The sequence below is a fragment of the Rhipicephalus microplus genome, chromosome 8 (assembly GCF_043290135.1).
Source record: "Rhipicephalus microplus isolate Deutch F79 chromosome 8, USDA_Rmic, whole genome shotgun sequence".
Classification (NCBI taxonomy): domain Eukaryota; kingdom Metazoa; phylum Arthropoda; class Arachnida; order Ixodida; family Ixodidae; genus Rhipicephalus; species Rhipicephalus microplus.
Genome location: NC_134707.1, coordinates 85,436,371 through 85,443,194, shown reverse-complemented (window position 1 = coordinate 85,443,194; position 6,824 = coordinate 85,436,371).

The window sequence follows — 6,824 nt, the reverse complement described above, 5'->3', positions numbered from 1 at the left end:
AGAGGAAAATGGCGCGCCAGTTTGAAAAACACGCGTGGACGCCGCGCCGAGTGAAAACACGGCCCGACGGACGGCGTTGAGGGCAACTGGTTGGTTTTGGCGCCAAAAGTGGGACGCTGCTTCGCGCTGGCGCGCCGTGGTTAGGCGAGTTAGTTTTGCGCCGTATGGACTGCTATGGCGGAAAACGGGCAGCAGCTGCTGCAAATACCCTGCGCGAATAAGAGCTTAAATACGTCGGTGTGCGGCAGGACGTGACCCTCACGAGTGCCATTACTGTCGAAAGCAAGCTAGGTAGCATATGTTTCATTTCTCTGATTTATAATGCATTTCGGGGAGCGTAAGCTCTTTTATTCGTCATTCAGTATTACCCATCTCCGATCATTTAACTTGTTCCGGCCTAATTATTCAGCGAAGATCATGATTTTCTGAGTGTGTGTGTTCCTAACTGTCTCGTCTCGTAAAAATAGTTGTGCGCTTAACACTGAATACGAGAATATTGTCGGACACGGTATTTTATACGCATTTCATAAAGGCAAAGACAAAGCGAGGCACGAAGAAAACCACAACCTCAAGCCACGATGTCGCTTTCTGTGGGCATCGCTGTGCACTTGTTTTTATCGAGCACGTCTTAAGATATAGAATGATATTCAAACTACACGTAAGAAACGTCATCGTCGTAGGGTATATGTCGTAAAGTTGTAGCACTGTTTTGTAACAGTCCTTCCATTTTCGCGTGAAGGGTTTAGAATTAAAGAGCGGATACAACCGCATGCCACCAATTATCTGGTACAGCCGTGATCCAATTGTACGTATCGCATACTCCGTCCTAAATATTTTGCAACACAGGAACGCTACTTTGCTTGCGAATGTGGCAGTGAGGAAGAGAGATAAAATGACAATGTGTGTGCACTTGGTGTCATCACTCGCGGACCTTGGCGAAGGTACAAGTATCATGTGCATGCACTCCCAGCCGTACGCGTATGCAATACCGTCTGAGCTTATCAGTTCAGCACCTGGAGTCTACAGCAGATTCTAAGAAAGATAGCACATGGACGAGTTCTTGTAGATATACTTATCGTTTACCAAGAAGTCTCGTGACCTCAGTACCTCAAGTTAAGCGTGGTATGTAAACATGCCGTAAAAGGACACACTAAATTGAAGCATTGCCGCAAGAACAGTCGATTAATTATAGCACACCAAATAGCGTACTTGCGTAGCCCGCATTGAGTTTCCGGGTGATTCGCGTCCTCGAACGAAATAAGGTCGGTAAATTGTTTCGTAAGGAGGAAACTAAGATCCAAGCTATTAGATAAGCGCGGGAATTTCACAACTTTGTCGCACAGCATGTCCTCAGATAAAGCTAAAATGGCCACAGAGAAAAATTTCGACACTCTGAAAGTCAAACCTTTGGTGGTTTTGCAACCCACTGTCTACATTGTGCTGGACACGATGGCAAAGTAATGTCAAGAATGTTAAATTGCGCAGCTTAAAAGTGTTTCTTTTTCGAACGAGAAAACGATACTTTCGCAACACTAATCCTGTGATCCTGCTTAATGTTTACGGATTCGCAGTTTGTTCTTATGATTATTTGTCGCCTGAGTTGCATTTCAATTCCAGAAATAGACAAGCTGGAACGAAAACGGCGTCAGGGATCACTGCAGGCAGGCACCAGTTCCGAAGTTGTATTGTAGCTGCTGATCATGCATTCGCGTTAACTTCATTAAAAACCTGAGCACCTTTGCATATATATATATATATATATATATATATATATATATATATATATATATATATATATATATATATATATATATATATATATATATATATATATATATATATATATCAGCCTACTCACGGCTGCTTATTTTTTCATCCACTTTTCTTTCTTCTTATTTACATTCCATTGGTTCTAATAACTTCCCTTGTACATTACTTGGCATTACTGTCTGTTAGATCTCATTAATATTGTGTTAAAACACGGAAAAACGAGCCCTTAGGTATACACTTCTTTCCCTTATTTCATTGAACGAGGGTCTCGTACTGGCAGACTTGGTGTGTTTAGGTTGTATAAGACGGACAATTAATCAGCTGCCCGCTCATAATAAGTTCACGTGCTACGTGACGCCAAACATGCGCATAAGAGTGTTTTCACACTCGTCGTTTGGCTTATAGATGGCGCTGACGGTCACTCCTACGTCTAAATTCACATATAAACCCAAAAAAGTGGATGGAGGGAAGGCCACTGTGGTAGCTCAGTGGTTAGAGCATCGAACGCGTTATTCGAAGGTCGTAGGTTCCTGCTCGCGGCTGGTTATTTTTTCATCCACTTTTCTTTCTTCTTATTTACATTCCATTGGTTCTAATAACTTCCCCTGTACATTCCTTGGCATTACTGTCTGTTATATCTCATATATATATATATATATATATATATATATATATATGTGTGTGTGTGTGTGTGTGTGTGTGTGTGTGCGTGTGACATGTCACAGCATTCATGTTTAGCATCATTGTCACAGCATCCTCTGTCTCTGGTATTAGTCCGCAGGGAGATGATGGTCCCGATATATACTACATATATGCAAAGGTGCTGAGGTTTATAATGAAATTAACTTGAATGCGTGTGATAAGCAGCTATGCAGTATGTGTTTCAGTTCTTTCCTGGTACTATACTCATATTTCAGCCCTCAAATACATCCTGTCCCGCTTGAATGTCGTCGACTGTCTGCAAGCACTTCCCATGTCGTCAGCGCGCGTGCATATACCATGCAGAAGAAAGAACATGTCGCAGGGATGTTTATCGGTTTCACTTTGATTTGTAAGAAGATGTATGTTATTACTTGACAGGGTATAAGAATGGGCTTGGTGGTGGGGGGCACATCGGTAAACGTGTGGGGTACGAAAACGATACTGACAAAGGAAGAGGCGACGAGACAATGCGCTTATAGACTTCCGGTGCTCATCGCATGACTTGGGAGGCGCATCGTGCCATCGTCACTTTCTTTACCTGTATGCTTTTGTGCGGCATATTATTCACAATTTGTTATCACACAATTTTTTTAGAAAAAAATTATGCATTTTGCTGCAAGTTATGAATCGTTAAAAACTAGAAATCACCGTGAAACATGTGCTTGATTGTGGTATAATGGTTGTGTCGAGCTAGAAGCATGCGGCAATGGCTACGTCAGTACACTATATATACAGCTCGCAATAAGGCAATTGAAAACACTAAAACGAAAGCAACGTAAGCCTACCGAGTTATCAGCGGGATTCGTGCATTAAACATAAAAAGATTTGACCCACAGGTCGCGGGATTGAATCCCGGCAGCGGCGGCCTGCATTTTCAATGGAGGCGGAAATTCTGCAGGCCTGTGTGCTCGAATTTGGGTGCACGTTAAAGAACCCCAGGTGGTCAAACTTTGCGGAGCCCTCCGCTATGGCATCTCTCATAATCAAAAGGTGGTTTTGGGACGTTAAACCCCACAACTATCAATCAATCAATTACTTTCTTTGGGCAAGCAGTCATCTTCTATTATATTATCAGGGGTTTCGACATGGGCGCTGCCTTTTTTGACATATAAGGCTGATTTTCTTTATCTGAATCATTATAAAAAAAGACCAAAATTACGTCAAGCTTAAAATATTGTCTCCATAGATAAGGTTAGAGTGCGCAAGCACATACGTTTTCACTTTCAATATCCTTTATCGGAGCACAAAGGTTAACTTCAATAACTTAAAAAGTTATATTTACGTATGAAATTTATTTATTTAGCAATACAATTCAAAACATGTTGGTAGCATAGATTGTAAGGAGATCGTCATCATGAACATCAGTAGCCTTGCCAGAAATTTTATTCGTTGTTGGAGGGGGAAGGGTTCATGTGTGTACGTCACATACAAAAAAAAAATATCCGGTGGAAGACGAGGGGGGTTAACTTCCCAGCTCCCCCTTGGCTACGCCATGCAGTAAGGGACATTAAAGCAGAAAGGTGGCGCGATGCATATTATTTCAAAACAGCTTGTAAGCCCCCCCCCCCTCCCCAACTCTGCGCTCGACGAAAAACAACGACTATGATAGCGGTGGAACGAGGAAGTGCCCAAAGTTATATTTCTAGGAAGCGAGGCTGGCTTCAAGGTGGATGAGATATCGAGTTTGGCTGTGTGCCCAAAGGGGGCTGCCGCCTGTTCCATGGGTCGTCGTCAGGGTATCAGAACAGGCGATCCGTGAGTGAAGAAAAAAAAACAAGAACAGAAAAAGAAATTCGCTTGTGGCACAACATGCAGCTGCGGGCCAGGCATCACTAAGGAAGCATGCCTCTCTTCCAGCGTAGACAAATTGGCTTGACGCAAAACGCTCCCTCTTCCCGTACCCTTTGTGTAGTTATGTTGTCTTCGACTTTTCGTTTTCGAGCACACCGGTAATTCTGAAAAATGATCGTGAAATAGCAACCAAGCCCTTGCATTAAAATAATTGAGCCGATACATGGTCAGTAAGTGAAAAAAAAAAGACGTGCGTACCCTTTTGTTGTCGCATTAAAACCCCTAATCTTGGAGAATTCACCACTTTCAAACACCGTCCGAGCGTTCTCAAACGACTGCCCGACTTTGTCGTTAGAAAACAGGAAATGATTGACATATACGTCGAATAGCGCGCTTGCAATGAAATAACGGTGTCAGCGTTTCATCGCAAGTCGCGTCCCAGAGTTTGGCTACACGAACATCGATAGTGTCATCACCACTACACGGCATCGTTTTCGGCATGCTTACGCCTGAAATAGAGTATCGGAGTGAAGTGGCGTTAAGTCTTCCTTGCTGGTGGAAGAAGCAACGGGTGTCAGTATTGTTTCTTGTTTAATAGGTAACTTAGAGTTGGTCAGTAATTTACTTCTTGTTTTTCTTTATCATTCAGAATCAGTCTCGTAGAAAATGAAGCTGGTCCGAAATTGATCGTTTCGGTTCTAGTAAAGAGACATACTGCTTATAGTGTCACAATGCAGAAACAGCAGCAGTTGAATCCAGGAAACTCACTTTGATTGTACCAGAACACTGGCAAACTGATTGTTTCCCTGGTATGTTGGCTCATACCCACTCAGGGGGATTGGCCAAGAAAGTGTAGTGCAGTTTTTATGTGATCATTTTAACTATGTGTAATGAATTGGTATTATAATAAGACTAATGTAAAAATAAAAAAAACATAAAAAGAGCAAACGAAAAAAAAATCAGATTGAGCAATTTTGAGATTTGAGGTGTTATGATTACTACTCAGCCGCGTTTATTTCACTCTGCCCTGGGGAGTAATAAATATTTTTTTTTGATTGAAGACCACAAAGGTATACGCTTGGTTGCCTGAATATAATCGCAAACGGCATTGAAAGCATCCTTGTGGAAAGGTCCCAAAACTGAGGCACCAAAACTTAGCGCCGTTTCCATCGTCAATCTAAGGCCTATTTTCCTAAATGGCATAACTAGTAACCTTTATCTAAGTATACCGTAGCAGCGACAATACAAAAAAATAATGATCTAGTGATTCCATTTCTCCGCAGAATGCGCAGAGGGGTGATGTTGTCTGACCAGCTCTGTGTAGATATAGGTTTAGGGGGGGGGGGGACACGACATCGAAATTTAGTAATTAAGACTTCGAGCTTTCTGGACTGACTCCAGTGGGGTTGCCATGGAAACATGAGGTGGTTATAGTCTGTTCATGTAGTTACTTTTTCTATCGTATCAGTGGAGATTGCTGATTTTCGATATCTTATTGCCGTGATATATTCAACATCTGGTAGTATAGACAAAACTGGCCCTTCAAGTGCGGCTCGTGCTAAGGAATCGGCCAATTCATTTAATCTTAATCCACAGTGTCCCGGAACCCATAGTAATCTCAGGAGTCTCAACTGCGGGGGTACTAATGTTTTGAATGTGCTTAGAATTCGAGAGTTCTCTGAAGCTGTCAGAGCTGCACAAACTGAAAGAGAATCCGTCATTATGACTGCGTTGTTTTGATTTGATGGAAGTTTTCGAAGAGCTAAAATAATCGCCAAGAGCTCCGCTTCAAAAACTGGAGTAAAATCAGGCAGTCTCACTGAAAAGGACCAGTCAAGCGAATTAGAGGCAATGCCTACACCTGCCTTTTGATTATTTACGGAAGCATCTGTGGCTATTATATTTTTAGTTTCTGCATGCTCCAAGTAATCTAATAATATGTTATTTAAAAATTTGCTAGATTGTAATTTGGCGTTTTGGGGGAATATATCATCATACTCAATAATAACATGACAATTCGAGTCATTAGTCTCAATTACATTTGTAATGTTAACATTTATACTTTGTAGTTTTTTTTTGTACAAACATTATCTGAGGTGTGTGAAACCGTGGCCAATGAGCAAGAAAAAAGGCGTCTGGGTTTGCGATAAAAGCATATTGAGATCTTCTTGCCGGTAAGCTATAAAATTTTAAAAATGCTTGTACGGTCAAAATTCGAAATCGACAAAGTAGTGTAGGCAGGCGCGCTTCCTGGTACAGTACGTTGATAGCCGCAAATCTAGGGAGTCCCAGACACATTCGCAGTGCTTCTCGCTCCAAGACAACTAGAGGTTTCGTTTTATAAGCAGGGCCACCCGATAATAATATGCAGCTGAATTCTATGATGGGGCGCATATAAATCTTGTACAACTTCATCAAGGTGTGCCTCCGTAACCCATATTTCCGGTTACTTAGCTTGTGTAGTAAGCCTGAAGCCCGCTGTGCTTTGGTAGTTATATACTCTATGTGTGGACTTCAGTTAAGTTTGTCATTATAAATGATTCCCAAATATTTTATAGAGT